The 27,789-nt window shown below is 41.1% G+C and overlaps 1 long non-coding RNA gene across 1 annotated transcript; it reads left to right on the forward strand.

The window, feature by feature from the left end:
• The first annotated feature begins 1,576 nt into the window (after positions 1-1,576).
• On the forward strand, positions 1,577-27,766 carry LOC133225910 (uncharacterized). Its single transcript, XR_009729311.1, has 2 exons — positions 1,577-1,625; positions 27,671-27,766. It is a non-coding gene; the product is annotated as an uncharacterized LOC133225910 (long non-coding RNA).
• Positions 27,767-27,789: the final 23 nt, after the last annotated feature.

The following is a 27,789-nucleotide window of genomic DNA, read 5'->3' on the forward strand; positions in this document are numbered from 1 at the left end:
CCACCAGGTTGGAAGCTGGGATACCTTGGTCTGACCCTAAGCTCTGGCTGCTCTGTAATTTGGATAAACAGTTTTCCCTTTTTGTACCACTGTTTTCCTTGCCCAGCCTTTGTCTTCAGGAAGTCTGAAAGCTTGGCAGCAAAATCTGCCTTTTCCTTTGTCAGACTTTGCACTGTGGTGCTCTCATTTTACTAGGAATGAGGGATATCCTGACCCCTTGGGATTTGCTGGACTCCTGCCCTCCATTCCCTGCTGCTGTACCAGGCTGGAGTATCCTGCAGCACACAACTTGCTCTTGCTCTGGGACATCTTGCTCCATCTCTAGCCAGGCATATCCAATACACAGGAGGGGCTCCTTCCATCGATTGTCTTCTCCATTCTGAGTTTTTCCTGCTTTCACTCAGACTGGAGAGCAACCACATTCAAGTAAACAAGAATACTGGCCACAGGCAGCAGTTTTTTTACTGGGGGAGGGTGTGCTTTATCCATGATGAATTCTTTAAGATTAGGATGAGAAACTGGAACACATGGCAAGGGGCAGCTCAAACTGTTTTGGAGATTTCTTAGAAGCACAGATTGCTTTTTGAGACATTTATTTTGTGTGATCTGATTAGTGTATGCTGGGTGCATTATGGAGCGGACTCACTTATTGCTTGGGTGCAGGGGGTGAGAGAGAAACAAAAGAAATTGGCTGTATCTTTGCAGAAAACATTTGAGTGTTCTTTAGTAAACTCTCTGAGGTATTCCCATTTTAGCTTTTCAGAGAAATCCTCTCATCCTACTCTCAGGTTAATGATGATTTTACTTGCAGAGGAAGACATTTTCCTGCCTGTGCAGACAGCTTGGAATAAGGGCTACAAGGGAGATGAGTAAATAGCAAAGGAAGGAGAAGTAGAGGGTAAAAGGAAGTTTAATTAGAATCAGAACTTTGAATATATTGCAATTTATGGTTGTTTGTGGTTGTATAAATACTTCCTCTGAATGTTGCCATCCAGATATTATCCTAACAGAAGTCCATGTAGCCAGTTAAATCAATAGGCACTAGAGTACAGTTCATTTATTTCTTTACTCCATTTAACTCTCTTATACTGAGTATGCACTAACATTCATGTTTCTACTAGAGTATCTGTTTACATAGAATATTAAGTTCATAAATCTTACTTTGATTTTTGACCATGACAGAACCTATTGTCCACAAAAATCTGCCAAGCACAGGAACCTGTACATGGAGATAGGACTCTCTCAAAAGGAAGACCACTTTACTTCATTTAATCAGTGACTTTGGTGGAATAGGATTACATGAAGTTATTCTAATGCTTCTCATCATGTCAACTCATTGAATTGACTTGAAGTTTTGGTGCCAAAAGCAATGGTTTGGTTTTAAATGACTTAAATTGGATTTCTCCTATGTGCCTTCTGTTACAGCTAACAAAGCTGAGCACACCTTGTTTCCCCAGCTCAGCTGTGTTAAATGCACATCAGTGAGTCCACAGCCTACCCCTGCCACCAGGGTGTGTGGGTTGTGTGTCGCAGGTGGAGATGTTGCAAGGGTCTATTTCGTGGTACAGGGGGAAGGTTTCGACCATTTTGGGTGTTGGAGCTTTCTCTGAGCTCTGCAGACTAAGGTAAGGCATCTTAACAAAGTCTACGGTTTTATTTTTCAGACAGACTTTTGAACCTAAAATTGTAGAATTACAGTGATTATGAACCCCACAGTGATTTTGCATCTGAGAGTAAAGCTATATTCAGTTGGGGGGGGGAGCCCTTGAACTGTCTTTATTTGACTTGCGTCAGAAGTAGTGTATTAAGGCCAATTTGAAAGGCTGTGTGGACAGATCTTGCAGATGCTGAAATGGAGGGATTGCTTTAGCTAACATATGGGAAATATTTACAGATCTTACACATGGTGATATATAGGAGTAAACAGAATGTCAGATAAGCACTGCATTCCTTTATTTCTACTTAAGACTCACAAAAGAATGTATGTGCAAGCAGGGAGAGAGGAATGGCTTGATGTTGGAGGGCAAACTGGGGAAAAATGTGCATGTTAAGCAAAGAGGAATATCAGCTGTAAAATCCTTCATAAATTCACATGTCAGGATATGTCTTCTGAAGTCTGTGTAAAAACTGATTTTTGTGGAGTAGGAGCTTGGGTTATGGCTCAGTTTTCTGTCCACTTCCATTTAATTTGCAATTAAAAATAAAAACATCACAGTGAGTTTCATCCTGGCCATGGTGGCAGGAGATTGAGTATCTGTGCATGGAGGGAAGGGGGCAAGTTAAACCTTGGGGATATTCTTCTTTTCTTCAGCCACCAAGGTAATACCAAAGGGTTTCTTGTGGAAGCAAACGTCTGGAAGACTGAAAGCAGCAGGGTGTTCCTGCGTGGCTACTCAGGCAGAGGAAACAGTGTGATATGCAGCACAGAGCAGAACCTTCAGCTCTTGCCCTCATAGTTGTGAGCTGAAGTTTGACACTTGGCTACTGAGCTCTCATCTTCCCAGAGCTGAGCCCAGCTGCTTGGGCTTAGGTGTGGTTTCATTTTCCTGCGGTTTTATACTGTTTCAGTATTTGTATTACTGCAGAAATCTGTATTTTCCTGCTCCTCAAGCTGCTAGGGATTCCCTGGGAATATTGAAGAGGAACAGAACTGTGACCAGGGTCCAAGCATCCCAGGGTCATTGCTCAGGAGGGGAAAAGCAGGAGCACACTGACAGCCCAGACGCAATGCAGCACAGCTGGTGCTGACTGTGCTCTGCCTTCCAGCAACCAACGGGACTCCAGCAGGCTCACAAACACTAGCTGGAGTTACAGAGTTTTCCTGTGGATTTATTAATATGCAAATGGTTTCTTATCCACTTCAGGTGATGGAAGGCTGGACCAATGATTTATTTATTTTTATTTATAGTAAGACATAAAAGATGCTTTCCAACAGAGGCAATGTTAATACGTAGGAGATTTAATACATTGCTAACTTGGTGAGGATAAAACACAACTTTGAACAAGCGTGTTACTAAAGCTGAGACCTAAGAAATGTTGGCTTGTGGAAAACATTGGTGGTTTGAAACAATGATGAAAATGTTGCTGACTGAGAGTTTTCTTAGACTTTAGCTGTTGTTTCTTTTGGATATGCTTAGCTGTTTATCTAAGCAACTCTGGTCATTGAATGAGGTTTCAAGAGAAAAGGTAAATAGGGGAAAAATTAGTACATGCAGATATAAACAGCTTTGGCTATCATATCAATCTACACTTCTTCCATTTTGCAGCTCTGAAAATGTATTAAAATGTATGGCTTCATTAAATTTCTCCATGTTTCTGTATGGAGCAAGATTGAGGATACTGATCCATACCAAAATGCTTAGGAAGTACCCAAGACTTGTTAGCTTTGGCACAGGCCTGCAAAGGCACTCTAATGTCATCATGTTTGAAAGAGGAGGACAGTGGCAAAGGGTGATTCAAGAGCACCATAAACTTAGTTAATTTACAGCATGGTCTTGGTTTGAATAAAAACCAGGGGAATTGGTATATAGTGCTGGCAGAAAGTCAGAGCTGAAATCAAATTTAGCTATAGACACCAACAGGGAATCATAGCCAGTGATTGCCATTGCTACATTTATTTATTGCTGCTTAAGCTTTTTCAGCTGACTAAATCTGTGTGTTGGCAGTGGTTTTCTTTGCTTGTTTCATGGGGTTTTTTTCCTTTTTTAAGGCCAGTCTGTAACTGTGTCTGAGGTACTTTTTATATGACTGCAGTGTCCTGGTCTGCTGTAAGTTCCACTGACAAACAGGCACCAGATCACTTGCTGTTCAGTGCTCACTCATGTCAGTGCTGGGTCCAAAAAGAACCAGCTGTGAATGCATCTCAGCTGTCTCTGATACAGCTCCAAGTCTGGAAAAACTAATTCCTCCCTCTCTATGCAGACGGTGTTGTGCAATGGCCTGAGCTCACTAAATACTTCTAAATACTTGTACAATGGAAAGTAACCTAGGTACAGCATCTGTTTTAGTGGCAAATGGCTTGATGAGGCAATAGATATTTGGGGGTATTTTTTTGCAACCTGTGCTCTGTTTCCACCAGCTAATTTTTTGTTTATGGAGTTACAAGAGGTTGGTACAACTATGCCATCTTGGCTGTCATGTTCACGCTATTTTGCCTGCTAAGCAGACCTGAGAGACATTGTTTTATGGCAGATGGCCATAGATTAATTCTCTCTCCGCTGTATGCACAGAGCCAGTGTTATGGAGTTTCTGTTACCTGCTTAAAAACTGCTTTGAGGAAACATTTCATAACACATATTTCCTAGAGATGTTAAATGGTACTAAATGGAAATAAGGTGGCTTATTACTAAACCATGCGGAAAATCAAATGATAAATCAAGGAAAACAACCCTAGGGGGCCTATAGGGATGCTGGGGAGGGACTCTTCATTAGGAACTGTAGTGACAGGACAAGGGGTAACGGGTTAAAACTTAAACAGGGGAAGTTTAGATTGGATATAAGGAGGAAATTCTTTACTGTAAGGGTGGTGAGGCACTGGAATGGATTGCCCAGAGATGTTGTGAATGCTCCATCCCTGGCGGTGTTCAAGGCCAGGTTGGACAAAGCCTTGGGTGATATGGTTTAGTGTGAGGTGTCCCTGCCCATGGCAGGGGGGTTGGAACTTGATGATCTTAAGGTCTTTTCCAACCCTAACTATTCTATGATTCTAACCCAGGCACTTCAGTATGTGATATTGTAATGTTTCCTGAAAACAGTGAGCTTGGCCAGTAAGATTTCTACCATCATCCCTTTCCTGTGCTACCCCTATATCCCTTGGCTCTATAGTGCTCTTGCAGGTGGTGGTTGTTGCAAAATGCTTCTAACTCCCAAGGAATTTTGAGGACTACTTCTCAACATACAATAAGATGTTTGTGCCAACTGATCTCTACTTCTGCTTTTGGAGTCAGAAGTTTGCTGTAGTTTTTCTTCAAGAGGTTTTTGCCAGCTGCCTTAGCTATTTTAGTGTTTACAAGTCTGCAGTTGTTTACAGCATTAACAGCATTGTTTGTTCCCTTCCCTTCTGCAAATAGTCTGACATTACATAGAAACACCATCTCACCCACTTTCTTATTTAGGACTCCAGCAAGCAGTGTAGCATTCCTGGGCTGTTTATTCTCTGGAGCCCTACTCCAGCATCAAAGACAAGGGTTCAAACTGAGGGATGATGGATAGAAGCAGTTAAAGCATTCAGGTAGTATAGCAATATTTGTGCTTCAACTTCATAAAATACTAAAGCTAAGACAAAAAAATGGCCACAAATACAGTTTACAACAGCACTGTGCTTACAGCTTGCAATGCTAGCAGGCTGCAAGCTGGTCTGTCTCTTTCCTTCCCATGAAATATAGGCTATACTCAGGGCCAGGATAGTGAGCTCCCAGAGTCAGTGGAACTGCCCTAAGGTTAGCAATGATCACAATGCAAGACTAGCCTGGGTTTGACAAGACTAATCATTAAAGTGAAAAAGAGCAATGTGAATCAGCTGTTGATAAAGCTCCATTGGTCTTGGGGAATGTGGCAAAGACAAGTCCAGAGTTAGAGTAAGTGGAAAAAGCCAAGGGCTCCAGGTGGTGTAGAGGCAAAAAGTGGTTACCAAAGGAAAGGGTGGGCTGCGTGAGGACTTTGTCCTTGACAATTTAGGGGGTGACTGGTGGATGTGGAAAAATGTTCAGTCCAGGTCTTATTATACTTGGGCTTAGGGTTAGCAGAGAAAAAAAGCCCAGGTAAACACTGACCCAAAACCTGAACCTGAATTCTAGTCATGGGGTGAGCCTATGACTCCCAGTTATGGCCCTGAAACTGTCAGGGTTGAAAAGTTTGCACATCCTATCCTTCCCTCTGGCATCTCTTAGTTGCTCTGCAACCCTGGTGCTCCTAACACTATGAGTTCTTGCTTGCCCTAACACTAACCCCAGGTGTTGGCTGATCAGTATATAATAATGTCCAGTTATGGCCCAGACAAATATGTCAGGAGTTCATTTTTGGTAACCTAATCTTTTGGCCGCCCCTTTGCATTCTGGCCCTGCTTGGGGCTGTGTGTCTCTCATAACCCTAAGTATGGGCTGAACATGAACCCATGACCACCAGGCATGGTCCAGAGGCCATGGCTGAAATCCTTGTGCAGCCCACCACTTGCTTAGGCAGCCCTTTTTAATATAGCCTTTTTAACAGCACTTGAAGCTATTCTTTCAAGGTAATAAGCAGATTAGGTGGTGATTATCCAGTTCTGATTACATTGCGTACCTGAGGACAAGTACACGGCAAAGAAAAAGTAAGACAAGATGCCTCTTCTCCAGGCCTATCCTACTTGGCAGCTGTACAGCTTCTATGTGGGTCTGTACTGAGGCTTGCAGTTAAGCTACTTGGCAGAACCTCTATCAAAACCTCCCTGTCATGGTCATGGTTCACATTGTTCTCAGACACAGGGCAAATGGCATCTCTGGGTAAGGCAGTTTGGTATGTCCTTTCTCCAAGGCCACAGTTCCAAAGGTTGGATAACTGCAATATTTCATCACTGTGATTCTATGCTCGGAAACTTCATTTTATATGTAGCCTTGAGTACTAACCCAAGCCATGCAGCTAGGGACAGATTCGCTGTCAAGCCCATGGAAATACACTAATGAATGTAATGCTGACCAAATGTCTAGTACATTGTAGCACATTTTTGAGAAAATCACAAAGTAAAATACTCATTCTTTGGCAAGGGGAGATCTCAATTAGGAGGTGCCAAAGGAATCCACAAAGCTTTGGAAAGCTCTATGTATCCCTTCCTCCAGGGAAAGGGGGAACTCAAACATCATTTCCTTGACTGTTTACAGCTGAAAATGAAAGCTGGAAACCCATCAGGGACACAAGAATTTCAACACAGTTTTTTTGCCACAATTAGCCCTCTGTGGAATATTGATTCTGAAGCCATTGAGCTTGCTCTCAGGAGGCTGTTTTGTAATTTACATTGGAGGGTTTGCATTTTATAATCTAATTGGAATTTGCCAGATTCTCATGCATGCTGAGAGTCAAGGCTATGTACTGAGATTTTTAGATCTCTACTGTGTTAACACGGATAAGGGTAAATTCAACAGTCCATGCAGTGTTAACTCAAGGACTAGCAGACCACATTGCCTGGCCTTGGATAAGGAAGCTAAGATCAATTAAGATATAGAAGGTCATTAACAGCAACTTCTCTTTGTAGTGTCCCTGCGATAACAACTGCTAGAAACAAATGCTGATGTGAAAGAATACAATTTGTTCAGCAATTTTCCCTAGCATGGAACTTATTGTACTGTTGGCCTTTGGCTGTATAGAGAATCTTCCCCTGAATCTGGTGGTGTGTTTGGTGTAAGCAAAGGTACAGTGTCTAAAGCAGCAGTGTCTGAATCCTCATATCATCCCTGTTGGCAATGAAATTTACCCTACCTCGGCAAATAAAGTGGATCTGAAGGTCTAAAGGTCCTTGAGTATGCTGTACAGTACCCTGTTCACCTCCTTTGGTGTGGAAACTTGTGCATGTGAGGGGTTGTTACAATCTGTGCACCTCCCAACCTCTCTCTCTTCCTCTGCCTGTGTTTGGGGGGAAGGCTGAAAGGATTTTAATTTAAAAAGAAAGGAAATCATGGTGTTTTGGGGAGATTCAAAACTTGTCCCTGCTGCCGCTCCAGGAAGGAGTTGTCGTCTTCTGTATGGATGAATTAGCCAAAATGAGCACCAGTGGCAATGAATTTGCCCAGATAGCTGGAGAAGGCAAGTTCTTTTGTTTGAATTTGCTGTGCACATTTGTCATGGAATTAATAAGATGGCACCAACTCCCTCTCATATGCTTGTCCCTAGCTGCTTCGCTCAGGTATTCCTGCTCTTAACTAGGCTTAGTTCCCCATACTTCCAGCTGTATTTTCTGCTCACCTGTCTGCCTGTCTTTTTTTCCCTGTTTTTTTCCTTATTTCTTTTTTTCCTCCCTTTCCACAACACCCTCTTGTTTTCTACCCTCATGTCCCACTGGATATGGCATGCAGTTAGTGCTATATTTCAGGCCTTCCAATCGCATCTAGTAAAAATCTTGTTAAGTTGGGGCTCACGTTCTCAAGGTTGCTGAAGCTTTGTGGTGCAGGGTTTGGAGCACAAAGCTCAGAGAGAGCAAGCTACTCCTGGTACTTAGCCTGCTTCTCTAGAAGTTTTTGAAGCCTATGCCAAAGCATATACTAGGAGAGAGAAGCCACTGCAAGCCATGTTCAGTGGCTAAAACTTGGCATGGATTTCTGGTTTCTTATCTGCATAGCATTTACTATAGAATTAAAGAAGGCTTCTCTGCAAGCACAACTACAAATGTATTATTTTTAATGAAATCTGAGGGGTTTATTAAATAGGTCCCCAGGACAAAATTGAAGAGTGGTGATAAAATTGCAATAGTTGCCAACATGGACTTAAAACAAACTCTCAATCAGTCTCTTCCTTCCTCTCCCCTCTTTATACAGCAGAAATTCAAGCTGGCATCATTTCTGCTCTGGGAGAGGTCTGTCCATCAGAAAGCTTTCTGAGAGGAGGTCTTCCCTGCTTGCTCTTTCAAAGATGTGAACAGTCCACGATACTCTATTTCCAAAGTCAAATCTCCAGGGTAGCACACAATTTAATATGTGAACTCTTTTTATGACAGTCAACAATTTGTTGCTTTTGATGATTTATATCCTACTTGAGTGAATAATGTCTTGTACAAAAATTGAGTGGCAGACTGCTGGTTGTCGTTAATCTCTTGTGTTACTGAGGCTGTTGAACCATTAGCAATGGGAAGCAGTACAAGTTAAGCTGGAACTGGTATTTCATCATGTTGATATGGTGGTATGAGCTTGCTGGCACAGTCTGCAGTGACAGATCCAGACAGTTGGCCTTGGAGAAAGTCTTGCCTGTTTAAGGGCTAACCTAATGAGAGGAAAGATAGATGTCACGCCTCCAGACCATTCCTGTGTAAGAGAAACAGAGCACTGGGCTGTTTTGCTAGTTAGGGTGGAAAGTGTGTTTGGTTTATGTCTCATATAAATAATAAAAGTAATAAGAAGACACAAATACCTCACAGCAAACAAAGTGGTCAGGAGCAAACTGACGAGAAAAACAAACAGCTGACCAAAACACGTTAACCACTCAGACTGAAATCTAACTTCAGTCTTCAATAAAAGGCTTTATTAGCCTGTGCACTTGATGTACTCAGTTGATTTAAGCACCTAGGTGGTTTTTCCTGCTTCTGGTGAAACAGGAACTGATGGGGATAATTATGCTCACACATGTCACTAGCTGGGGAAGAGGGGAAGGGTACTGGGCCTCCTCCACTTGTTTGCTCTTATTTGCCCAGGAGACCAGCCAGGGCTTGCTCTGTCAGCAGACACTGGCAGGAGCATGTGTTTCCTTGGCAGAAATGCAACCGTTCTATTCACACAAAAAAAATAGTACACAGTGTCCTTGTTCCTCAGACACTGGAAATGAGCAGAATCCTGGTTATCCAAGCCTGCCTTCCAGTGAGTGCCGTGCCTGGGGTCCTGTACCCCAGCTCTGCGAGCAACTGCTGGTGCTGGGGCTCAGTTGGGTGATGCTGCAGGATGCCCTGCCTGGCTGCAGATGCTGGTGGAGAGAAAGCTGAGACTGAGCAGACTACCAGGGTTTGTCTGAAGACATATTTTCCAGATACAAGGAACTGTAATCTTTTTTGGCTTCCTTGAAATGCAGAGTCCTAAAATAAGTGCAGTAGATGGAAAAACTGAAGGAGAGCATACAAACAACAGATCAAATGGAGTGAAGACACAAACTTTCACATTTCAGGAGTCCTTCAGAAAAGCAGGGTTAGGTTAAGAAAGACCTAGATGATGATGCATTATGAAAAACAAGATTTAAAATTCTGTGTGATGTATATTGCCTCCACAGAAACAAGCAGCCCTTTTAAGCCTCGAGAGCAAAATTGGCTTTTCTGAATATGGTAAATCAGGTTTTCAGGATAGAAAATGTTGTTTTCGGAGTCTGAGGGAAGGAACAGTTCTGTGATATGAAAGACAGGACCAGTGCAGGATGGTGCAGCTTGCCCACCAGGACAGAGCTTCCCAGGATGTGCACCTTCAGCCACTGCCTAATTAGCTGTTTCAGTCTTCCCAAGAATGCTATGTGGAATGTTTATAATATAAACTTTTCACAGTTTATACTGTAGTTGAATAGGCAATTGTAATAACTTGCAGTTACAGCAACTTTTTCTCTAGCTATAATCAGATTTATGTTGTAAAACTTGAAATGGTTTTGAATGCTGTTTGCAGAAGAAGTGCTGCCTCCCTGGAGGTTGGCACTGGTGTTTGAGCTGGAGTGCCCCCAGAGAAGTGGGAGGGAGCTGGTGGTGGGGACTTCTTATGCTCCGCATGAGACGGTGTCATTGGGAGCACTGCTTCAGGAGCCTGCTGTGTGCTTGACGTGTTCGTTCCGTGAGCACCCTGCAAAGGCCATTTTCACCCTTTTTCACCTAGACTCTTGGAGGGTGGACATGTTCATGCTGTAGTTCTTAATTCTTGCTTGCACTGGTAACACTCATAACAAGCCAGCTTGTTATGAGTGGCTCCTGGCTCTTAGGAGTCCAACTGACAACAATGAGTTGTGCACAACAGATGCAAAGATGTGGAGTTTGCAGGGAAGTGTGAACTTTGTGAAAATAATCATGTGGATCTGATTCTTATATTCTGCATAATGATTCATGCTGGAAGTTTGATTTGAAATGAACAGGAAAAAAAATTATCAATGGCTTGAATCTAATAGTTGCTGCATGCTCTCAGTTCCCTGTGGATGCTGCACAGAGCTGGAAAAGTTGTTTCCTGTTGCACGTTACTATTTCTTCTTTATTCAGTATTCTCCTGTGTAGTTTTATAGTATCTTTACAGGCCTGGATTTTTTTTGTCTGGCATGTTAATTAAAGCCTTTTTTATAAACAAGTCTTGTGCATGTTAAGTACAAGGGCTGCTAACTCAAAAGGGCTGCAGTGGGTTTTAAACAGAGCAGACTAGAGTGCCACCACTGTGCATGCAAGGCAGCTCTCCTGGGGAATGTCATGTTTGCTTAACTGGATTTTTGACTGCTTCTTGAGCAAGAGTGTGTTTGACAGTATGAGACCAGCAGAGAGCATTGAGGAAAAATTAAAACATACTTTCTTCCTTCATTTTTAATGGAAAGCAAATTGATCTTCCAAAGCAGAATCAAGCTCTGATTGCAGGGATATCCCCCATGGGACTTCATATTCTCTGCTCCCCTTGGCTATACTGAGGTGGCCAAAATATTACTGGGTTCACAGTTTAATTTGTTAATGAGAACTGATAGAGTACAACGTTTCTCTCCTTGAAAGCCTCTCATAATAACCTTGTACAAAACTCTCTCCAGCTTCCTTCAGTGGGCACTGAATCAGATAATGCATCACATCTGTCCTAGTCACCTGTGAATGCACATAAATAACATGCTGTAGAAGGTGTTAAAATTGTGCAGTGCAGTTCATGAGTTTTGTAGAATCTATAAAATCTTCCCCGTAAGTACCAGAATATGATGAAATCCTTAAAAAAAAAAAAAAAAAAGTAAAAATAAAATAAAAACCACACACAGACCCCCAAACCCAAAACAAAACCAAGCACACACAAAAAAATCCATCTGGAGGACAGAATTATTGAAGGCAAATCCTGAAGGCTGCTTTGAAGAAACACTCTTCTATTGTGTGAAAACCAGAGTCAAAAAACAGTCATAAGGAGTTTTGTGACATTAAAAGAAAACAGAATTTCCTGTTGTAATAAGGCATGCTCAGGGATCCTGTGGAGCGCTGTGTTTGGAAAGAACAGGTATATTAGCAAATGGATAGCAATTGCTTTATAGACTTGCTTGCTTTAGTGTTCTGAAGCTGAAGTCATCTCTATTGACAAGAGGTTTCATTACACAGACACCTATTTCCTGTTAATGTTAGTGAGTGGATGTTGCTACTTATTGGCACAGGATTTACCTTTATCTATTTCTGACTAGCTCTCAAGAATGAGCATTTTGTCAGTAAGCTTAAAACTCTTAATAAATCTGTGCTTTTCCAGCAGTGGTGCAAAAAAGCAGTAGCAGTATTGCAGTGTTTTCATGTATTGGTTTTATAGCATGTGTGTGTATGCACACAGGTATATGCAAAAATACAATTAATTTTGAAATGGGGCCAAGTACCAGAAAAACTCTTGTCCATGTTGTCTATGGGCAGTTTAAGATTAATTTAAAGAATCGCAGACTTTCTCAAATGGATACTGCTTTTTGTGTGGAGCAAAGTAGGGTGTTGGTTTTTATTTAGTGGCTAAGAAAGGTAAACAGCAACTGGTCTGGTGCTTTGCTTCTCCTTCACTCTTTAAAACATGGTGCCTCATGCTTTAAATATCTTTTTTTCCTGGTACCTTCAACATTATTTCAGACCCATGTTGCTGAGATCCTGAGATGCATTTAGTAAGATGCCTGTGACTAGAAGCTCATGAAATCCTTGTTAGAATGATGTTATCAGTCATCATTAGAAATACCTTTTGAACCTTTTAAGGTTATCCTAATGATTCTGTCAGCTAAGAGGCTGAAGGAGGCAGAGGGGCAGCAGCAGCAGTCCTGTTCTTACAGCAGGAACTAAGCTTTTTCTTGCTTATTAGCTGTGATATCCGCTTGCTTGAGACTCTTATTTTCCTTCCACATGCTGCCGATCTTCTAAGACCTTTCTCCCCAGTGCTGGAGATACCCACTGACAAGTTGGTCTCTTTAAAACCTCTTTGCATGCTTTTCCAGTGCAGGAGTGGAAAACTTCACTAAATTAATGACAAGCTCATTTTCAGAAACAAGAACATTCTCCTTTTAAGCCTCTGCTGGGGGAGGGTGTGAGTTGATATTTTCTTCAGCTGTTACAGTTGACATTTGAGTCTTTTTAGTTAAATGGCCTGATTTATTTCAGTTGTCAGAAATTTGCACAGTCAGAGCTCTGATAATATGTACAAATATTTACAGATGGCAGCAATGGTTTGGGGTAATGTCCTGATAAATAGTCCTCTTCACAGAGTTAGCAGGGTATCCAGAAAGAACTGCAACTACAAAAGGGTTTGCTAGACACAAGCACAAGAGACAAATAGCCTATTCAGTGAAGATAGCTTATCTCCATCATGATTTTGAGTTTCCTTTTTCTTCATCTTACTAGCATCTTATTAGTTCACTATTGAAGTGTCATCTAAACCAACTTTCTCCTGACAGAGCCCTTTGTAGAGCAATTGAATGTACATTCTGGATTATATCAGTTCAGGGTTTGAAGAGAATTTCACATCTCACCTCTTCCAGGAGTTTTCACTATGATAAAATAGACATTTCTATGTACATAGTGAGGCTGCTTCTGTCCACAGCTAAACAAATATGTGCCACATTGTGATTTTTGTATCTTTATGTGACACATTGTGTCTTCTCCACAAAAAAGAGGGTTAGTCTGAAGAGACTGCTTGTGTTTCTGTCAGGAAAAATAACAGCAATGGCAAGATTTCATAGTCTAAAACATGATCCTCTTTCCTCACTTCCTGGAAGTCATGAGTTGCAGAAAACAGTCTCTGGATCAGTTCCTGTGGACATTGGGTCATGGTGATACTGATGCTTTCATCAGATGAAAGACTGCTGCTGTGACTGGGGCAAACTTGCCCAAATGAGAGCTGAAATGGGGGGACGGGGGGGGGGCGGGGGGGGGGAGAGAGGAGAGGAGAGGAGAAAAAAGTTAATTTTCAGCCAGATAATCTCCATTATTTGTCTCATGGTTTCACTGTTGTCAGAATAAGGCATGTGGAAAACAAGTGGTTGCCCAGATCCTGGTCTGTATAGTTCTCACATTTGGCAGGAGAATCAGAAGCATGGTTCTCCACAGCTTTTAATTTGCTGTTTTAAGCATTTGGCTTAGTCAAAAACAGCAAATGAAAAGTTGTCATTGCTTGTAACTATGAAGACCATGTGCTATGGAATTAATGCAAATTATTGATATTCAAACCAGCCTCAGATCTCCAAAGGGCCTAACATGCTCCAAGGGCATAGCTGTATTCTGATTAGATTATGCCCACAAAATCCACAATATGCCACAAATAAGATGCTACAAATGCTAGTTAATTATTGAGTGTAGCTTTTACAGCCTTGCCTCTTTACCTCCCTGGAGGTGAAATTCTAAACAGATACTAACAAGAGCCAGATTGTTGCAACCTGAATGGGTCCTGAAAATACATCTCTTTCTGGAAGTCGCAATGAGCTCCCTAAAATCAGGTAGTTCGGTTCATCAGTAGGAGGAAAGTGCTTGGGATGCAGAGGTGACTGGTCATTGAAGTCTAAGTACACCGTTATTTATATGAAGGCTTCTTAGTCTGTTGTAGCATGGTAGACCTAACTTCCATAGACATCCAAAGAGTCATGTGTCAGTCTACTTGTTCTTCTTTCCTATGCTCTTTTGCTTGTTTCTTCCTTTGAGGAAGTCCATTTCAGGTTACTCTAATCCTTTTGACATTCAATACCCATGGGCCATCAGCTGTACTTGTCTCTTATCAGCACCCAAGTGTTTGCAGAGACCATACCCTGCCACCCCCTCATCTAATTATAAAATAAACATCCCAATAACTGGGTAAACATCCAGTATTCATAAATAGTTGCAGATCTTGGTAAGGCTAAAGCTTGTCCATGTGAACTGTTGCAGCAGAGTTTCTTGACTACACTGTATTTGTAATATGAATCAATCCTTACCCTAGCATGGGTTTATGAAATTATTTTGTCATATGGTAGCCACTGCACACTCTGAAATAGAAGCCACACTGGTACCTTACTAGCATGAAATACAGCAAAATGCATTTCAACTGATGGACTGGCTTATGCTCTTGTTGGAATTCAGTGCTCTCTGATCAAGTTCTTTCAGATGTGTCGTATGTGGAGCATTTGTTTTTTATTACCAGCTTTACTTATCTGAAGTTACTGGACATTACAAATCAAAATCAATTGTAAAGCAAATCCTGCATTTCGTGTGCATCCAGTATTTGTACTGAAACTGGTATCTTTGTGTGCACAGAATAAGAAAGTGAGTTTCCACTTTTACAAAGAGAAGTGCTCTACAGAAATCATTTTAAAATTCCTTCAGAAAAGTCAAGCTAAAAAACGTTAGTGGAGTGGTACATTGTAGCCATGCCTAATATCTGAGAACAAAACGGTGCTGTGTGGTAGAGGTAGAGATGATATGTAAATGCTGCACACGCAGCTGCTGCTGTCTGAGGAGTACAGTGTGCCTAGGTGTTACCGATACTGGTATATCCCAGAAGACAGCATGCAGATTATTTCAGGATGCATGATAGTGCCTTGCTGCCTTGCACCTCTGCCGCACTAATGCCAAGCTCTCTGTTGATTTTGATACATACAAGTCACTTGGAGACACTACATCAGGTAGCATGCCATGGGGATGGGGGCTCTTTCAGTATCTGAGCAGAGAGCAGAGATCACCAGCTTCTTTCAGAGGTCAAAAAATAGCCTCTAAAGCAAGCCTTGGTATGGGAGTCAGAGATGCATTTAGTTAAGAAACAAGAAGTGACCATGCTGTTCTCCATGTAGCACTTAGTGCTAAATTGCTAAGACCAATTTCAGCTTTAAGATGTCTCTATAAAAAAGCCTTTTCAAAGCTCTTTGGTCACTTAACGTGGCAAATACAGTCTTAACCAAGCTAGGAAAAAGTATTACTTAACCTAAGATATCAAAAAGTCATTTGTGTAGTTAAACCAAAATGACGGAAGATTAGATTCTGACAAAAAAACATGTTAAATGAGGGTCAGGTTGCTCTCTTAATCAAATGACTTTGCCAAATATTTACTAAAATAGGACAGGCTCTTGTAAAAGTATAAATAGTTTGTTAGTTATTTAAATAAAAGATTCTTACAAACCTTATTTGGTATGATTCTTTGATAGTGTTTATGACGGGCTTTTTTAATAGCAGGATTTCCATTGTGATTTTTCACTAGTAAAAAAAGACACTTTTTCCCCTGGCAAAATAGATTTTCCCTATAAAAATTTGATAGAAAGCATACAACTTAGTAAATGATATATTATAAACACTCCATACATGAACTTTATCACTAAATAAATATTTAATTATAAAGGATGTTGCCATCTGTGGGATTTGAGTAGATATTTTGTTTCTGCACAGCAACTTGTAATCAGCAAGTTCTGAATCCCTGATAAGAAAGGACTTAGAAATGCAAGGAGGAGGGGGAATGTTCTGGAAGAGAAGACTTGCAGTCTTTTGCCCAAGCATGTTCTTTGTGCAGGCTTGTATTTTGCATAACAAAACGTATCCAGAACAAAGAAGACAGAAGTTTTTAAAAAGCAGTATTAGACAATAGGTATAAAACAATGCAACATGAATATTAAGAGCTAATGTGCACATTTTCAGTGTCCTTCATCTTTCAGATCTAAACAGGATCTAATCCTTTCGACCTCCACTATGCATGGGCCACCAGCTGTACTTGTGTACCAACTGTGTACTTCTTAACAGGAGTTAGAAACCACAAATTATTCCTTCACAGTCCTGTATAAGGAATATAAGCACTTGTGACAAGTCAAGTGTAATTAAAGTTTAGACACTTCTTAATATGTGGGAGAGAGCAGAATTGTTTGATTAGGTCTTGGTGACTTAGATGTTAACACCTCATATCCAGTCTAACTACAAATGGGATGAGGATGGGAAAGTGGTAAACATTACCAAATATGAACACGTGGGGTTTTGAAAGCATCTCTGATGAATAAATTAGGCAATGACTGTTCAGCAGAAGGCTAACCTCAATCTTCTTCTTGGTCATCTTCTATCTAGTATATTTCAAGATTCAGCAACTGTAAGGCCATTTTAGCTGAATGGAGGATTACTTAGGGTAGAAAAATGTCACATAAAAAAGGTTGGGATGTGTTGGAGAGAGATTAAAACAGAGACTCAGCAATTTTTTTCAGCCAATCTGTGTATGAAAAGTGATTTGGCCTGAAATCTTGAAGGCTGAACTGTCTGGGTGAAGATTTGAGAATAACACTATGTCTGTGTAAGTTTTGCTGCTATTTTAAGATTCTTGATTGTGTAATCTGTAGTTGTGATGGGGAACGTTTGTGTAGGTCATTTCTTTGGCCCTTATGGAGTGGTCATGCGAGTAAGATTTATAACACTACCAACTTCTACGTTCTAATTTTCCTATTTCTGTCCAATCTTGCTCAAAGCACCTATAGGAAGTAGGTGCATCTTGTACTAAAGTGCTTATCACAAGTATAGAGACATTAATTTCTTCCTTGATAAGAAAATTGCCTGCTTCAAAGGGATTTTCACACAGGACTTCATAGTAAGTGCTGGAACTATTGGAAGTGACTTAATCCAAAAAAAGATAGAGCCTGCTCTTCTTCAGGCAAGGTCAGAAAACCAACCAGAGTCCCAGCTGGAAGCCACCAGAAGCTAGATCCATGGAATAAAATGGTGGCTGCAGAAGCTCCATCCTGAGGTTCTGCCTGTCTGCACATCATAAAGAGTAATAGGATATAAAATTACTTTCAGATGAAAACAAAAAAGATTATTGATGTGGCCATAAAACTGTGGAGTATGTTACATTCCTAAAAAGACTTGCAGTCACCCAATAGAAAACTGAAGGTAGCTAAGAGCTAGACTGCCATCTAACTCAAAGCATAATCTCCTGCAATGTTGTTTTAAAAGTCTGGATATATTCCAGATATGTGATCAGATGGTTTGAGTCCAAATGATACCTAAGCAAGTGAGGCAATAGGGAGATTAACCGTAGCTGAAGCAACTAAAAACATGTGAAACAACTGACAAAGGACCAGTAGAAATGGAAACAAACGTAAGGGGTACAAAACCATAGCAACAGTCAGTGTTGCTGGCTACAATAAGCTTTTATTAACTAAAATAGAACTAAGTAATGCAAGGGATTAGAGAATAAAAGATAAAGGCTGTTTCAGTATTTTCTGTTGTAAACTGTGCCATTTAGGGAGGAATACAGCAGAAAGCAGTGCAGTTCAAACAAGCAATGTAAGAAGATGGCAATAGATAATTCTGTGAATTAAATGCATTCTGCATTTAAAACTCTTCAGTGAAAGAAAATTCAAAGCTTTAGCAGTTTGCTCTTAACAGGGAAAATCCTGCTGATGTGAGCAGATTGCACAGGCTCTTTCCTGTGCAAAGGTCTGCAGAATGATCAATCACAATTAAATGGCAGTTTTTAACCAGTGACACTGTTTATGTGAAAGGCAATTCGCGCCCTGAAGCCATGTGAAATGTAATGGCAAAGTAGGAGAAAGTAAAGATAACCAATAGTAGCAAACTTACAATACTTGAAAAATTAGTGAAAAAAACCCCACAACCTAACTCTGAAAATAGGCAACAGGGAAGAAAGTGAACAGCAGGATTGTGCAATTCTGTTAATGTATTTCAAGGGCTTGGGAGTTTGCCAGTACTATGTACTATATGGCTCTACTTCAGCAGATTTTAAAGCATGAACGTGCCTTATACTTGTAGGTATTCCTGAAAAGCTGAGGTTGTGCATGTGGAAATCCATCTGGGCGCTGATGTAATGCTTCAGGCTTTGTGCTCACGGGTTTCCTAGCATGCCTGTGAGTGAATTTCTTGTTGTCTTATACTGTACTGCCATACATGCTACAGATGGTCCCCTTGTGGGCAACAAATCTGAGTCTCTCTTCTATCTATGGGCCAGCTATTAACAGATCTTAGAGATTTCTACACTTCAGCAGATTTTGTAGAAGTGGTCAAAAGTGGTTTTGTGGAGGGGGGTAAACAAGTGATAGATGTACAGACAGTACAGTCACTAAATCCTCCTTCCTGTAGGAGACCAGACTAGAAAGCTAGGCCTACAAATGAATGCAAGGGGGAATGTATCAGTTCTGTAAGTGAAGGGTGTGTTGAGTTGAGTGAAAGAACATGTTGGATGGGGGAATGAACGGCTGGGACTCATTTGATTGTAACACTCAAAGCACCAGACAATAGCGTCAGGATTTCTACAAAGCAGAGAAATTCTCAAGAGAGCATGTTCATCTCCTGACTTGAATGAAATAGCGGGAAGAATAGCATCAGCCAAATGACTTTCATCTAGATTTGCTCCAACGAATACTATTTGATGAGGCAAATTCCAGAATATTTGCTATAAATAAACTATTCCTGTCTTCTATTGGTGTTCTGCACCTTTTGTACCACAGGACACAAATTTAAGTATTTGATGGGCACACAATATGTTTTGACCAAAAAAAGAAAAGCAGAAGCACACCAAAGCAGTATCCTAAAACCTGTTCTCTATTTGGAGCTGCCTTTAAAACACCTTGGCAGTGTTGTTACTTTTCCAAAATCAAACTATTAATCAGGTATTTCTGCTCTGAACTTCAGCACCAACACAGTTGAAGTTGTAGTACCAGCAAAAGAAAAATTTCCAGCAAACATTACTTCAAAAACGTTGAGCTGAACAGAAGAGATCATTTGTGTTTTAAAAAACCTATAAACATTACTGCGGTAGATATATGTGCTGTATGTATGCTTGGGTTGGGATTTTGATGTGCCCATTTCAACAGCTGTGTTAACCCTGAATTTGGATTAAATTAACTTGAAATTATAGCTTGGTACTGGCTTTCCCACACCCTAGTCCTTTCATGCCCCTGTGCTTTTCTTACAGTTTACTATCCCTTTGGTTGAATTATTGGAAGTGTTGGTGCACTTGTGCACTGATTCTGCCTCTTAAGTGGTGCACCAAAGTCTCACAAACAGCGGAGGGCTCCTTTGTTTCAGTGATTCACTTTGCAGCAAGGACAAAACAGAAACTGTGCCAGTGTGAGAGAAAGGGGGAGAAGGAGGGTAGAGGACGCTCCGCTGCAGGAGGGGTCCTCTTAAACCAAATGTGTTTTGGGAAGAAAGGTGTTATTGCTGCATTCGTCCCCCATTGCATTCCAAGTGTTTGAAGTCTGTAGATTCCTATCACAATCTAGAAGGTAAATGTACTGAAACCAACAATTGCTCATACTATTATTTTTAAGTGATCCTACCAGTGATTTGAGGAAACTCACCAAAAGCTATATGCTGTATTCTGGCTGTAAAGGCCTATGCCTTTTCTTCTTAGGACACAGGGATTATCTGTCAATTCCCACTTTATTTAGGTTTTAACTTGAAACTGAACTGTTATTGGGAACCACAAATAGCTCAGTCAAGTCTATTCTGCAAAGAGTCCCAGAGCAAAGAAATCAAGAGATTAGTCACGCCAGCTTGCCAGGAGGCTGTTGCCTTATATGTAATACAGAAATTGTGAAGGAGAACTTCTGAACTATGAAACTGTGCACACTTACAGAGATACATTAATAGCAGCAACAGCATTAGGCACAAGTGAGTCAATGTTGGAGTCAGCATTGCTCCACAAAGCCAGGAGCTCGCAGCTGAAAGACAACATATTGTTGCTTTGTACTTTGGATCAAAACTGTTCTGTCATGACTGGATCGCAACATGCTCTTAAATACCCAAACTCTGAATGGCTTGTTCAGAGAAAGGTTTTTATTCAGAAAAATCTTTGTTTATTACTCCTCTTTATCATCTAAGAGGAAGTGGTTTGCATATAGGTGATTGTACCTAGCCCAGGTTACCTGGACTGAACTGCAGGTTTCGTGGCCTGAGCCTGGAGATGAGCCAGTGCGGGCTACAGTTTAGACAGTGGCTTTTTCCATCTCTGAAGTCTTCTGGCTGTACATAACCATGTACACGACCATCAGAGAGATGAGGCTTCTGTGACAAATGTGCATGTGGTGTTATATACATCCCATAGTGGGGTAAAGTAGCCTAGTCACTGTTAGGGGAATGGGGGAAAAGAGACTGTTCTTCCTCTGGTAGCTGCTAGCATGTAGAAGTTGGCAAAATGGGTTGCCTAATGTATGCTGGTATCTTTTTTAATATAAGTAAAAATATTTTCAATTACACGGTGAAGGAGATGAATATTCTGTGAAGTTCCTTCTCTGGTCTGAATATATCCACATATTTCCTGGACTTGTTTGGGTCTTTTTTTACAAAGCATGGTCAAATATACTGTGCTTCGAAATCTAACTTTAAGTGGTTGTTAAAGTTAAATGAGCAATAAAAGCCTGTTCTGTGTCTGCCTCAGTGCTCAAAGATACTCAAAACTTTCTAAGCCCAGATTCTAGTTTTTAGTATCTAGATTATTATTATTGTTGTTATTTAATTTAGATTTAGAAACACTAAATATTGAAAAGTACTAGATTTCTGTGGTGCTTTCCTCCACAAAACCACCCACAGCCATCTGTGTAGTCTAACATCACTTTCCATCAGGGCAACCACTGTCAGGAACAAAAAAATCACTATGGCCAACTATTTCCCACTGCCTCCACCCAGTCAGAAAGTGGTTGGATAAATGTGATTTAGCCTGCACACAGATGGAAGCAGAATACTGAGGGAGTTTGGGGGTTTCCTCCATTTGATTGGTATGTCAAATAAATAAATAGACTTGTTAAACTCTGAAAAGTTGAACTGTATTTGATTCCAGCTTCAGAAGCACAAGCAAAGGTCTAGAGAAGTCAAATTTTCCCTCTTTGATGTTTTTCTCTGTGAGACATTAGATATAAATACTCTAATATTAATAATATTCTAATAATAAAAATCTGATTTTATGTAAAATTTAAACTTTTTTAAATGTTGATATAAAAATAAATTAAATTCAGTCAATGAAAGTATATATTTTGGTCTTTTAAGTACATCAAGTAACATAATGTTGGACCCAAACTCTTCTTTCTGAGTTAGACATACCTGATTCAGACATGTCAAAAAGGCTTTGAGTTTGGGGGTTTCTTTCTTTTTTGCTTTTTCGGATTTTTTGGACATTTTTCAAAACCAGCTCTTCCCTATGAGAAATTTTCAATAAATCAGGATATTTTATATATATATATTTTTTTTATTTTTTTTTTTTTCCCTCCTGAATTGAAAACTTCCTCCTGAGACATTGGCCAAAACTTCTCACTTCCAGGTTTTGGTTCAGGAACTTGAGCTATCCCTAATCTTATAGCTATTTGACAGAATGCATCCTCAAAGGAATGCTATAAAATGAAATGAAGGAAATTTAACTGAAGTAGTCCATTAGAAAAATTCCTTGATTAAGGGATAAACTGCCAATGCTGGGGAAAATCAGCCCTGAGGTTTTGCAGCTATTCACTGGGAATCTTGGTATGGTACAAACAGATTTGGGTGAAAAGCCAGACATAGAACAGCTGCTGCTGGAGGACTGGGAGATCTTATTCTAAATATTTTAAGCCAAAAGAGATGTTTAAAAAAAAATCTGTTGTGCTTCAAAACAGTCTCATGTGTGCAATCCCATTATCTTCAGGGGAATGAGGACTATTTAACTGTTGCTAGATCGTGTCCTTAACTGGTGATGTGTTTATGATCCTGATTCAGGAAGGAAAAAAGAAAATGGAGAAAATGATGAATTCCGGAGAATATAGGGGTTACTTGGATCCTTCACAAACACAGCTTGTTAAGAAAACAAAGGGAAAATGATCTGTCAAAAATCTGAGAGGATTTGATTTCTAAATTTATAATAACAGATGTAACTATTTCTTACTGGTTTTTAAATGAGTAACATGCATAGGGAGGAGGGATCCTGCTTAAATTTCACTTTCCACCACCTTAGTGCGGGGAGGAGCTCAGTCAGTGGGAGTCCCATGGTGGTGGCCCCTGTGCCAAGTTAGAGGGAAGCAGCAGAGGAGTGGATATGAGCTAAAGGGTCAGAGTGCTGCGTTTTGCTTACAGCAAATGGTGAACTCCTTTAAAAAAAGGGAGAATATACCAATGTTAATTGTTAATCATTGACTCATTAACAGTGCTGAGCAGAGGTGCTGTGTCTACCAGTAACATGCTGGGTGGTACAGAGTGGTGGAACCCTCAGACAGTGAAGAAATGATCATACCTTGATCCTGATACAGACACTTCAATTGGGAAGAGCTGGTTTGGGTTCTAGCTCTTAGGGAAATTCATCTCAGCTAGGAGAAGCAGAAATGAAGAGGGTCACTAATGCAGGCTTACTAAATAACAGTTTGTGTCAAGCGACACTGGTGGCACTTGCTTGGGTATCAGATGGGATGAAATTCAAAGAGCAGTGGGATTCGGGAGGTCAAGTCTCCTGGGAACAGCAGCAGGTGTGGGGGTTCTGCCACCAACACTGTCCCTTTGCATGACATTTCTATGGGTTGGACACTTCGGTTCTGCCTCCTGTACTAGCTGAACTTAAAAAAACTTACTGCTCTCATAACTTTGCATGTATAAATTGTTCAAAACTGTCCAACTAGAATCCTTTTCCAGAGTTCCCAGGGGTGGTGATAACAGTGCCCTAAATTACCAGTATGAAACTTACTATCTCTGTTATACCTAAGTTTTCACAGAAGACATGAACCACAGACCTGGGGAAAGGATGTATGTGTCTGTGTGTGCACTGAGAAATGTAGCTGTCCATGTTTTGGTGCAGCAGTTCAGCCCAGTTCCAGGGGATTTGCAAATATCTGACCTATCTGAATTTAGCCTATTGAATCCTGTATCAAATCTCTCTTTGCTTAATGTGCTCCATTTCCACAGTGCTCCTGAGTACTGGGAGAAAGCAGGTAACATTCACAGGTCAGTGGACCTGCTCTAGGACTCCAGGGCTGGGCAGCCTGTCCTGCAACAACATCTCCTGGAGACTGGCAACATTTGGGGTGCATGGTACCAGAGCCTGAGAGCAAGACACCCCTCTGTAGATCCAGCACTCACAAAAGTAAACTCATTCTCCTTCTGTTACTCAGAGCAGCCATCTGGTTAGAAATGAAGCAGCTTGGGAATATTTGGGCATGGAGAAGCTGGGATAGGAGTTAGGAAAAGAGAAGGAATAGAGCTGGTTCACTCTTCTGAGTCATGTTGAGTTGGAATCCTGCTCTTATATGTTCTGTTGCAGCCCAGTGACCCACAGGCAATTTGACTAGAGTGACCACTTACTCATCTGTGCAATGTGGTCTGCTGACCTACTTTAAAACCCTTGATTCCAGGTGAGTTCCGCTCTGCAGACCTAGCACTAGGCTTTCTTCAACATCTGCCTCATTTTCCTTTCCCTGAGTAACTCTTTAGTGGAATAATTACTGTACAAAAGCCAAAGCCCAGCAAACTGCTCTGCATTCCAGTTCCACAGGAAGTACAATCTGAGCTTGCCAAGAGTGCTCACTCATCCGCGGCCACTCGGCATCCCAAATTCCCACTCCTGTTAGCGGGGGTTTACGTAACAGGAGCATGCTGGGCCTCTGACTTCTGTTTTTTATGCAGAAAACTAGAAATGAATGAGTGTGATGTGGCAGGAAGCAGCTTGTATGAAAGGCACAGAGATTGAAAGATGACAGTAATACATTTTCAATACTAAGTTAAAGCAATGAAATACTCGCTTGAACAGCAACTCTGGGATCCCCGAGGCTGGCTTTAAAAGGTGTAAATGAAGTCAACCTCAAAAATTGCACGGTCAATTTATTTGGCAGCATAAGCTTAAATTACCCAAACAGCTGGTTTAAAAACTGTTCTCTTAATAGAGAGACAAAGTATTGGGGCAGTTCCCTTTCTGTTTTGGGAACATGACAATAAAAACAATAGGGTTACAATAGTGACCTCCTCCTACAAGGAGGTGAGCAGTTAAGATTTGAGCCATTCTTCTGGGGTCCCCAGTGCAGCACCAGCCCTGACCAGTCTTCCATGAGACTGTGCTTCAGGTCAAGTTTATTAGTGCTCCTGTCTCCAGTTCTGGCCCTGCCTCCTGTATAGGTCCTGGGCCTTTGTTGTAGCCTTGTCTTCAACTCCATCTCCTTTTGCTATTGACTGGACCCTCTACATAGACACTGGACCCAGTTTATATTGCTTTTGCTTCACTAGTGACTGCCCATGTGCCAGCACCCAGCTCTGCCTGTCCTGTTCCCATGCTGCGAGATTGTGGCATGTTGGTGAGGGGGCTGTTTGCACTGTGGTCACCTCTGCTCTTGCCTCCCATCCTCTTGTGGAGCAGCGCTGCTGCTGCTCCTACTTTTTACTGGCCTTCAGTAGGCATTTCCTTGCTGCTGAATTGCAGATGATGCTGATGCTGGGAGGTACCAAGCAGCTGGCACGTAGCAATACATACCAACTGTGCAGTTATGTGCCTGCTGAACTCTCCTGTGCTTCACCAGACTGCAGAAGCTGATGAAAATCAACTTCATCCTGAGCAGGACTGTGCCATTTATGCATCTCAAGGGGTATCAAAACTGCTCAAGCGGCTGTGCATGTACTGAGACTGAGCTGATTGCCCGCATGTTTCCTGACCTCTCTTTCCAGGTCATATCTTTTTCCTGTGTACTGGGGGCATTGATTGCTTCTTGGGATGAGATCAGACTTTTGTTTAACAAATTTCCTGTTGTTGTGGGGACCAGAGCAGGAACAACACTCAGTTTCGTCAGTGTTCTTCCTACAGTGTGCTACCAGGCTCTGGGGCTCTTGCTGCAACTCTGAACCCTGCCAATGTTTTTTGAGAAGTGTTTTACAGCCTGTGGTAATATTTGGAGCCCTTCAGAGCTCGATAGCTATAGTGCAGATATCTTAGACTGGAGCAAACAGAGCTCTTGAGCAAGATGGTATAAGGAGGAAACTTCTTTTTTCCCCTGTATACCAGGTGTGAACGATGCTTGATGTCTAATGGGTAGGGTTGGGACAGTTGTGATCTTCCCTGCTTCAATGCAGGAAGACAGTTCCTACATACTTTTTCTGGTATGAACAACCTAAAACAAAAGAAAGGAAATAAAAAAGCCTGGCCAAGCGATCAATCAGGACAGACTGGGATCCTGCCTCCCCCCCTGCTGCAGTGGAGGATGAGGTTGGTGGTGTGGGTGCTGAAGAGCAGGCTGTGCTTTACTAAAACCTGGTGTTGTGTGCATGTTCCCTTCTCTCCTTCCCTTATCGTGGCTGGCCCTAAATGGCTCTGACCCAGAGCGTGAAACCTCCCCTAGTAGAGCCCACCTGACCATTGGTACCTCCATGCTTATCATGTATCACAGACAGGCAAACCTGACCTGAAGCAGGACCTGCAGCTCCAGCAGCACTGCAATGACTGGAAACAACCAAACACTATGTAAAAGCAAACCTGTGTTTTGAAAGGAATATATAGTAAAGTCTTGCTAAAAATCAGCAAATTCTGAACTTGGGTGTGGGATGGTCCTTTCTAAAGATGAATTAGAAATGGGAGGGGGAGGGAAACTGTGTGCCTGTCTATAGCATTAGAATCAAGATACAAAAAAGATGGAGGGGAATTGTGCCATAATTAATCTACCAGGATGCTATAGATCTCATTTCACTGTGCTACAGTAATAACTAAATGAAAATCCAGATCATGGCTGAGCACATGAAGAAATAAACAGTTCCTGTGTATTTCAGAGAAGGATGAATTTCACGTTGCTGTGGTTCCCAGTGGTTCCTCAGTTTGCTTGGGAGACGGTTGTTATCAGGATAGTGCATTCTTCAGAGATGATCTAAACTTGTTTTTGTTTTGAAATGGCATACTTCTGTCATCATCAACACCCGAAGAAAGACACTTTGTAAACTTTTCTTGTATTACAGCTTTATAATGACAAACCCAGGCTAAAGTAGATGTATGAAATTTAGAAGGTCATGAAGTACTGCCCATATCTTTTGGGGTATATTCTCTGGTTCCTCTGAAAGGATCTTTAATCCAATGCTGCAGAATCCTGGTACCTCCAGAACTGCCTCATCTGAGAGATCACTTAAAAACTATGGCTCTCTAGGGAAGAGAAGAAGTATCTTATACACTTCTAGTGCTGCTTGTTATTATGAAAGCTAATGGGAAAATCAGGTTTGGAAAAGATATTATGTAGATTTGTGCTACTAGAAATCCAGCATTTTTATAAGGAATTTAAATCCTTTCTGCTATGGATCTGCTGTCCCTTTCCATGTGCTTGCTGTGGGCTCTGTCTGTATGGAGGCAGTGGAAATTATGTGAAAATCCAAGCAGGGCTTTTGTCCTTTTTGCTGGCCTGACCAGCAAAGTACAGCAAAGACTTACACAGACTATTGATCATCTTTAGATCAGATTTCAAAATCATGTGTAGAATATTTAATAGAATGAGTTTCATAAATGTTATGATACGAAAGTAATCTTTCATAAATTTTAGAATCTTTTGTTGTTGTTGAGATTGTTTAAAAATTGTAAATGAAAATATTTCCTAAAACATTTATATGCTTCACATTGCATTTGTTTCTGTCTAGGGCATATTTCTGATTGCCTGCACTTGTGTGTTCATTCATCACCACGACAGCTGAGGTTTTTGGGGGACCAGTCTGTTTCAGCAAACTCAACCAGGTAGGAAAGGAAGAATCTGTGAATATCACTGCAACTCTCACATGTGAAGGGATTAAATTCATTCAACCTTTTAAGAGAAAGGCTTAGGCTTTCTTCCATAGATTCTTCTTAAATGGATCATTCATCTTGCTTCTGTACTGTATGCTTCAAAAACTAGGAAGAATTAGGAAATAATTCCTTTTTTATTCTTTTTTTAGCTGTGGCACCACTTGAGCATTTGTGACCATTTTACCTCTTCCTCCCACATGACATGCGCATCTGAGGCTTTGGGGACATTAAAACTGTAAGAAAGAGATATGCTTAGTGTAACTTGATT

The sequence above is a fragment of the Neopsephotus bourkii genome, unplaced genomic scaffold, assembly GCF_033783945.1.
Source record: "Neopsephotus bourkii isolate Nb327-2 ecotype Australia unplaced genomic scaffold, CSIRO-AGI_Nbou_v1 NB_1768, whole genome shotgun sequence".
NCBI classification, from domain to species: Eukaryota; Metazoa; Chordata; class Aves; order Psittaciformes; family Psittacidae; genus Neopsephotus; species Neopsephotus bourkii.